Raw genomic sequence first — 7,844 nt, 5'->3', positions numbered from 1 at the left:
AGTAGCCCACGCTGGCTGTCTCAAAGCACCGCCAAAGCCACAGAAAGAACTTGCCATAAGATAAACCACAGCAAGACCATGAGATAAGCACAGAAGGGAGGAATTTGCAAGAGGAAGGTGCTGATTCCAGGCCTGATGGTGAGATCTGAGATGAGAACATGAGGCTCTCCATCACTCCTCATAGCTTTCAGGAACTCTTGAATTTTTCCACGTACTACACACATTACCTGGGCAGCATCCACATTTTTAAAGCAGAGGAGAGAGGAGCTCTGAACTGGTAAGGCAGTCTTGACAGGTCTAAGTCCAGTCCGTCTAGCCCCCATAACCATGATCAAAAAGACATCTGAAATCCATTAATTTAAAATCTGCTCTTGCCTCAGTGTCATTGAAATGCAAACCTCCGCAAAACATGGAGGCTAATCTGATGATTTCCCCTCTCAATCACACAATGATGCCATTCTTAGAGAGTCATTTGTTTGACACAAAGCACCCAGGCTCTGGAGACCTCAAAATCTACCAGTGCTTAAGCTTATGAATGTTAAAATTGTCACATCAAAACATGAGAAATTAATTGCTACTAACTGCAGGACTTGTCTGATGCACTCAATTTAAATATCACGAATTGCTCATTTAACAAGAGTTTTACATGGGCCAACATTGATGGCAAATATTCTTAAGAGCTTCAGTAAAAAACACACCACTGCTGAAATAATGTTTGGGACAGCACAGAATTCGTGAGATGGGATAATCTTAAACATAATTTCCAGTCCAAACAGAACCAGAAATAGCCAACTATTTCCTTTTTCAATGCGTGACACCAAAAAACTGAAATGTCTGAATCGCTAAATATCAGCATTTCAAAAAGTCCACTGCAAATAAGAATAAAAAATCTGGCATAGATAATACATTTACAATTGTAATATATTATGTACAAATATGTAACCTAAGTTACTTAGGTAACTACTTATATATGTGCACATGTATATGTGCACATATATAAGTAATTATGTAGGCATAAAAATGTCTAATTAAAAAAAAAAAAAAAACAACAAACCAACAAACCAACCACTTGGGACATGATTTAGAGATTCCTGGCAAAAAATATAAAGATGCTTGAGTACCTGTACAAAAAGCACATTCCAATTTGATCTTTGATCATTCTGTATTTGTTATCCATATGCTTATATCTAATAGGCTTTTTCTTATTTTAAGGACAGGATTTATAAATTTCTTGAGTTTCTCCAATGCAAGTTCTTTGCACTTTATTTTATAGAGGACTGAACCACATGAATCGAAAATCTGAGAACAAGGGCCCTAACACAGTGTGCTTCTTATCAGTTTGGGCCTTGGAGTTTCAATAAGCTATTCAAGTGTTAGGAAGCACCACAATGTATCCTACAAGCAGGTTGTCTGCTTGACCTAATGCTCACAGTCACTTTTTGTGAGGACAGGGATGAAGCAAACAGATATCAGTAATTCCAACCTTCCAGAAAAAACCTGCCACAGCAACAGAGAGCTTCTGGGTGGAACTCTGACCGTGCTAAAGAAATACAGAACAAGACCAGTGAAAAGTTGCCATAGAGTTCCCAGCCAACACCACCTCTGTTCCAAGAAAAATAGGACAGCTGTCAATCTCTGACTGATGACATCTCAAATCAGAAGCACAGTGTAATTCTTTAAATTCTGCTTCAAAACTTCTGGGACTTTTTTTGACTTCTGAAAAGCAGAAAGTAGATCAGGGCAAATTCACCTGTGGAGTAAGCCTATTTCTTTCACTCAATTTAGATTAGATATGAAATTGGTTCCTACCAGGATTTTAAATTATGATTAGATTTGAAATGTCACTATCAGGCTTCAGAAAAGCGAGCAGAAAGGAAGGGGTGCTGAGCCACCTGGACAGCAGCCATCTATCTTCCTGAAAGAAAATCATTAAATTCTTCGACCAGAAACCTATCAAGGTAGAAGACTTCTAACAGAAGGACTTCTAAACTTCTGGGTGTCATACTTTCTCTCCCTGAGAGTGGCGGGACCTGCCAAATTTCATTCTGGCCAGGATACAAAAGTTGGACCGTGTGTCCAAAGATCTGTGGCATCGGTACAAGACCTGTAACAGCCACTGCTTGGAGGAGGGCAGTAATTTCTCTCTTCAGTGCTGCAGCTGGCTGAAAAGTTTGTGACACCATTCCAGCTGTTCAGCAGCTCTCCAGGTAGTATAAAATGTGAAGAGGTTCTTGTGGCTTGAACAACTAAAGCCCTGACACCAACCTTTGTCCAGTCTCATCCAGGTAGCTCTCACCACTTCAGTGGTGCTCATCAGTGGCACCGGTGGGAAGGAAATGCAGTTTTGACTTATTTAGAGAGTTGCTCAGCATGATCTAGACTGAAGCATGCTTCTTTGCATTGTAAATGAATCATTGTTGGGGGAGGAAAATATTAAGACCTAGTGACTGTCTCCCTGAACCTTATCTGGAAACATGTTCTACTTTAACAGCAAACAAAACCAATGATAAATCTTTAAAAATGTGATAAAACTCCTACCTTTAAAGCCCTATGAAACCACTACACACCCTAAGCTTTTCTGACAGGCAGTATTGGTAACTTGGTTTCAGCAACTCCTTTGACAAAAATCAAAATTAATTGCCTTTCTTGTGCCAGCAGACTGTTACATTTCCCTCCCACACTGACGAAGATTAGAGGTGCTTTGGTGTGAACACCTTTCCCCCAGGTGATGTCATTGTGGATTTGTTCTAAGCTCCATGTTTCATTACCAGTGCCCAGCCTCACTCGCAGCGCTAAATACCCAAGTGCCCAGCCGTGATCCACCTTCCCTTTGCCACAAAAGGGCAGCGTGTGCTGCACAGCAGGTTAATGAACTGTGGATTCAGATCTAAGCTTACTCACAGCTGGCTTGTGAGCAACACCAGAGATGTTTTTCTTGCCTGAATTCTATTTTAACCTTGCAGAGTGCTGTTCGGTGGGTGCATCTTCTCCTAGTGCTGTGTGGATGGTAACAAAACGATTTGGAGTCACAACTGCCCCAGAAGGCCCCCAGTGCAAAATGGATTGTCTGGGAAAGAGTGCACAGTGGGCATGTGGGGATGCTGGGAGAATGGCAGTAAAAGGGGAAACACTGTTACATCAAAGTTTGAGTGAGTAAGTTTTCAAAACATATTTAGGGACTGACAAATTACAGGATCAATATTTGGGCCAGAGGTTTTTGAAAATTACTTCAAAGTTTTTCCAATTTGGCCCTCATAAAAATGAAAGCTTTCCCATAACGCATGATACAAGAAAATTTTGAGCTTAGTGCTTAGATCTCTTTTGAAACAGCTTAGTGGTGTTTTGAAACAGTCCAGCAACGATATCTAGTACACTGAGACAGTATTATCACACTCTCTCAAAGAGAATTATGAGGTAGGTAAAAGCAGGGATAAATTAATATCTGTAGTCATATGCAGCTTTCCAGGGTGGCAAGGAGAGCAGTGGAAAAGTTAAGTCCAATCCACAGACAAAAAACAATACTGGTCTACCTCATTACACTTAAATTTAAAGGATTGGAATAAAAATACTCACCCAAAGAGTCAATCTTGTCAGTAAAATACAGTAAAATAAAAAACCTTATCGTCTCCTCTAGGCATCTGCTTCTAAAAGCAGGAAACCTGACTATATGTGTCTTTGTTCTTTCTGGCCAAGAAAAGAATCTCTGATTAGTCTAGCAAACAGGAAGACAAATACAGACCTGTCCTAAGAGGAAAATTAGAATATTCTAGGTCAAGTTAAAGAAATCTTTTATCCAAGTGCAAGACAGAAGTTCCTATTGCACCTGGGTATGAAACACCATGTAGGCAGTTTCTGTTTGCTTTTAATCTGATGCATTTTCATCTTTCACTTTGGAGTCTCAAACCCATTACTAAATTTCAGACAGAGTGCTAATCACTGGAAGCAGGCACCTGTGAGCTTTTTTTCCCAAAAGAGATCAGAAACAAGCACAGAGAAGGCTAGAAGTTGAGATGTATTAATTAGTCTTTCCAGTGGCAGCCTTATCCAGAAGATGTCACCAAAGCACAAGTAGTGCTCATAGTCCCTAGAATAATGAACATAAATGGACGGACTTTGGACTTGTACAAAAACCACTAAAAAATCAAGAAGGATGTTGAGAGAACACCTCAAAATGTGTGATAGCTGACCCCAAGCCACAGCAAAAACCAGGTGGTTGGGCAAGGTGAAACCAGTGCGTGGAACAAAGGCTCTCAGTGCTTTAGAGAGCTTGGTCTAGACTGGCAGCAATGTGGACACTGCTGCAACCTCAAGCAGATCAGCAATTACCAGATGATAGCTGAGAGGTTTAATATCATTCCACTTCTTTGTGACAGCTGAGTGCAGGTTTGAGCCAGCGTGACTCATCCTGATTAATGCACCATGGCTCAAAGCAGATCCTATTGCGGGAAAAAGTTCAACATAAAGAACAGAGACCAGGACATCAGCCAGCAGGAATTGTCCTAAGTCTTCAGCCTCATGTGTAAGGGTTTTCTTGACCCTCTCTGATGCAGATGAGCTGTATTCCATCACTTTTATCCTTCTCTAAGAAGAAACCAAAATAAATCCACCTGATAATGGTAAAATCCACAGGTGCTCTAGGACTGACAGTGTTGGAGTGCATCACCACCTGAGTACCTCTCTCCACAGACCTCCCTGACAAACGTGTTCTAGGAGCAATTAGAGCATGAATAACCCAGCTTTTATACTCAACAAACCTCTATTCAGATCTTGTTTATGACTGCCCAATTTATACCATTTTGAGTGGAGGGTTAAAAATGAGAATTGCTTCAGTTGTATTTGCGCTATTATGGGAAAAGATTCTGTAAGAGCTACTCCTAGGAAATTGTGCATAATAGTTACATAATATGAGACATCACATTTTCATATCATTTGGCAGGTTTAGCCTTATTTCTAGGAAACAGGCTAATGGAAATAGTGTCCTTTCAGATTCTGTATTAATCAAAACAATGTAATGAGACCAGGTCTACACAAAAAAGTAATCAGAAGGTATATCTATATGGATTTCCAGTGTTCTGAAGCAAACTGTAGTCTAAATAAATTTTGTTATATGCATCTATATTATATACATACACACACACTATTAGCAACAATCCATATTCATAACTAGATTTTCAATCTACCCCATGCTGTAAGGAAGTCTTCCATAAAAATTAATGCTACTTTAAAGTCTGTACATCTAGCCCCTGCATCAAAAGCATTTTTCAGTTTCTAAAATTTACAAAAAATAAATCAACAAGGAATGGGGCAAAAAGAGAACTTCTTTAAAACCAGAAATAATTTGGTTTTCAAAAAATGAATAGCATGCTTCTTGGCTAACGGAATTCAAATTACAGACAGGGATCTTAAAAAAAATCAATTTGTGGCATCTAGCCTTGCTGCTCATGTCTGAACAATCAAGCCACTGCTTCGTTTCAGATAAAAAGAAACAGTTTCCTTAGCAATCTCAGAAAGCTAAAAAACACAGCAACAGAAGAAGAGGTTTAGTTGGATGCACATGCTTAAAGTAGTAACAAAACCCCTGTTCTACTACCGTATCAGATCCCAAGTCATGGCAAACTGACAAAATCAGCATCTTGGATACCATATAGTCTTGAAGTGCCCTACAGGGATTAGTCTCAACAAGGTAAGAGGGTCAGGGAGTTAAAGCACTCCTGGGAGAAGTCAGCTGTCTGGTAATTCTCCAGACTTGTGGTAAGGACCTGCCTGCTTCAGAGAATCCTTTCCAGAAAGATCCTCTGATTTGCGTCTCTCTGTAGAAAAGGGATTTGCTTTTTATTTCTCTAAGTAAGAATAAGCAGAAATGGAAGGAGTGGAGCAAGTTGATTTTTTTTAGCATAAGCTAAAACTGGACATCAGGTCCAGTTATGAACAAAGATCCTTCTCTTTGTCACACATTAAGAAGGTCATAAAGCTTTGCATAAGGGTAAATTGACATCAAAAGCTAATGCCTGATTAGGCATAATTTGGCAGATTAGGCAATGTAAAGAGGCATCCAGCCTTTCTGTGTAGAGCAAAATCAGAATTTCAGCCTCTGGGAATCTCTGTCTGCAGGTCTACCAGGCAATAAATCACTGGAAATGCACAGACTTTTTTACAACAATCCTCCTCCATTACATAAACTCATTTCTTGCTCTCTTTGTTATAAACTAAAAGAGGATGCTTGACAATAAACACTCACAATTCTCATTAATTTTCTGCTGTTTGTGCAAAACCTCCCTGGTTACACATAGACCTGGGCAACCAGGATGATTAAGAAGTAAGATGGTATTAACCAGGCAGAATCAGCATGATTCAACTAGGTAACTGAGGAGATATTTACAGTTTTCAATTTGAATAAGATTTCATTGTATACTTCTGTGAGCAAAGATATTACAGAAAAATTAAAACAAGTCAAGTGATACTGAAATCCACTTTTCCCTCTTTTGGTAATTTGCAAGTAGACGTCACAGATGGTAGACCCCAAGACTAACTTTTTTTTTTTAAGTACTTCCAAATGCAGCTGGGAGCTATGAAACTATGTGCAACTGCAAAGTCCCATTTTATTTCACATGCTGATCAATTACTCTACTGCATTTTCAACCTTGCTTAGCAGAGTTTGCAGGTTATCATACATATAGCAATTAAAAAGAAGTCCTAATTAAGAGAAAATTATTAGTTCTTTACAGGCAGTTTTATATTCTGTTCTATGCTATTGTCTATATTCCTGAGGATATGACATTACATACTCCTCCTTTATAATGTTTTATCATACATAGCTGCCTGTTCAGATTTCTCATACTCTAAGGAGTTACAGTCTTGGAGTTTCTGTAGCTGGTGTACCCACAGGACAGACTGCTTAAAAATTTAATGGAAAATATAAGTAAATAAGTGTACCTTTGATTTAACTCAGAGCCCTCCTTCTTGAGGAGGATACATTAGAGCTGAACTCAGTTTCTTTTCTGAGTGCAATTGAAATCTCATTGCAGGCAACAAAAGAGACACTTTAGTTCAGAAGCCACACTATCATGGTGATGGTGATCTACTGCCAAATTTGGCACCGGTGCCAGGAACAGAGATTTGAGCTGACACTAAGTCACAATGCCTTTTAAATTAATTTGGCATCAAACATCAGGAAGATTTGTCATCACTTTTACAAGTATAGCAGTCTGACAGACACAGTAAAGGCTGCGGCATTTTTCTCTGTCAACTTGGCTTCTCAGTGTTCATTTTTCCAAACATACATCCATTATCTATGTTGCTCTGTTGAAGCTCTTGGAGGGTGTAGAGACAATTTCTACTCAAAACACTGTAGGTATGAGACTGGGTGAGCTCTGCCTCCTGGTCCTGGCTGTACAGTGTGCTCCCTTAACTGAGACATCATAGCAGTGATCAGAAATAGCAGAATTGAGGGTGATATGAGAAGAATCTGTCTTTCGCTGGTGAAGAACATTGGCTATGTCTCTGATGAGATGTGGCTCTGACAATTGTCACCCCAGCAGCAGCACCCCACCCCAGCAGTACTTCTTACTCCAGCCTTTTGTCCCTAAATCAGGAATTTCTTGGGGACAGGTAGGTATTTTCTCTCAAAGTGCAGCAAGGAAAAATAATTCTAAGCAGCACCATAACTAATTAGAGACTACTATTAGGAAAAAATGGAAAAGAAGGTTAACTGAGTTCCTGTGACCATTCAGGTGCTTAAAGAGTGGTAATTAGGATAGGCTGTGGATAACTCACAGGCTTAACCTGAAGTATATAGTTAAGTACACGACTGCATGGAAGCCTGTATTGTCAGCCACTGAGACACT

General features: G+C 39.6%; 1 long non-coding RNA gene across 1 annotated transcript; it reads left to right on the top strand.

Annotated features, from left to right (window-relative positions):
• The first annotated feature begins 1,347 nt into the window (after nucleotides 1-1,347).
• Nucleotides 1,348-7,246, top strand: LOC137470725 (uncharacterized). The gene is made up of 2 exons (XR_010997221.1): nucleotides 1,348-2,207; nucleotides 6,816-7,246. It is a non-coding gene; the product is annotated as an uncharacterized lncRNA (long non-coding RNA).
• Nucleotides 7,247-7,844: the final 598 nt, after the last annotated feature.

Source organism: Anomalospiza imberbis, chromosome 3 (genome assembly GCF_031753505.1).
Source record: "Anomalospiza imberbis isolate Cuckoo-Finch-1a 21T00152 chromosome 3, ASM3175350v1, whole genome shotgun sequence".
Lineage (NCBI taxonomy): Eukaryota > Metazoa > Chordata > Aves > Passeriformes > Viduidae > Anomalospiza > Anomalospiza imberbis.
Note: the sequence above shows the minus strand (reverse complement) of the source record. Positions and strands in the feature narration are given on the sequence as shown.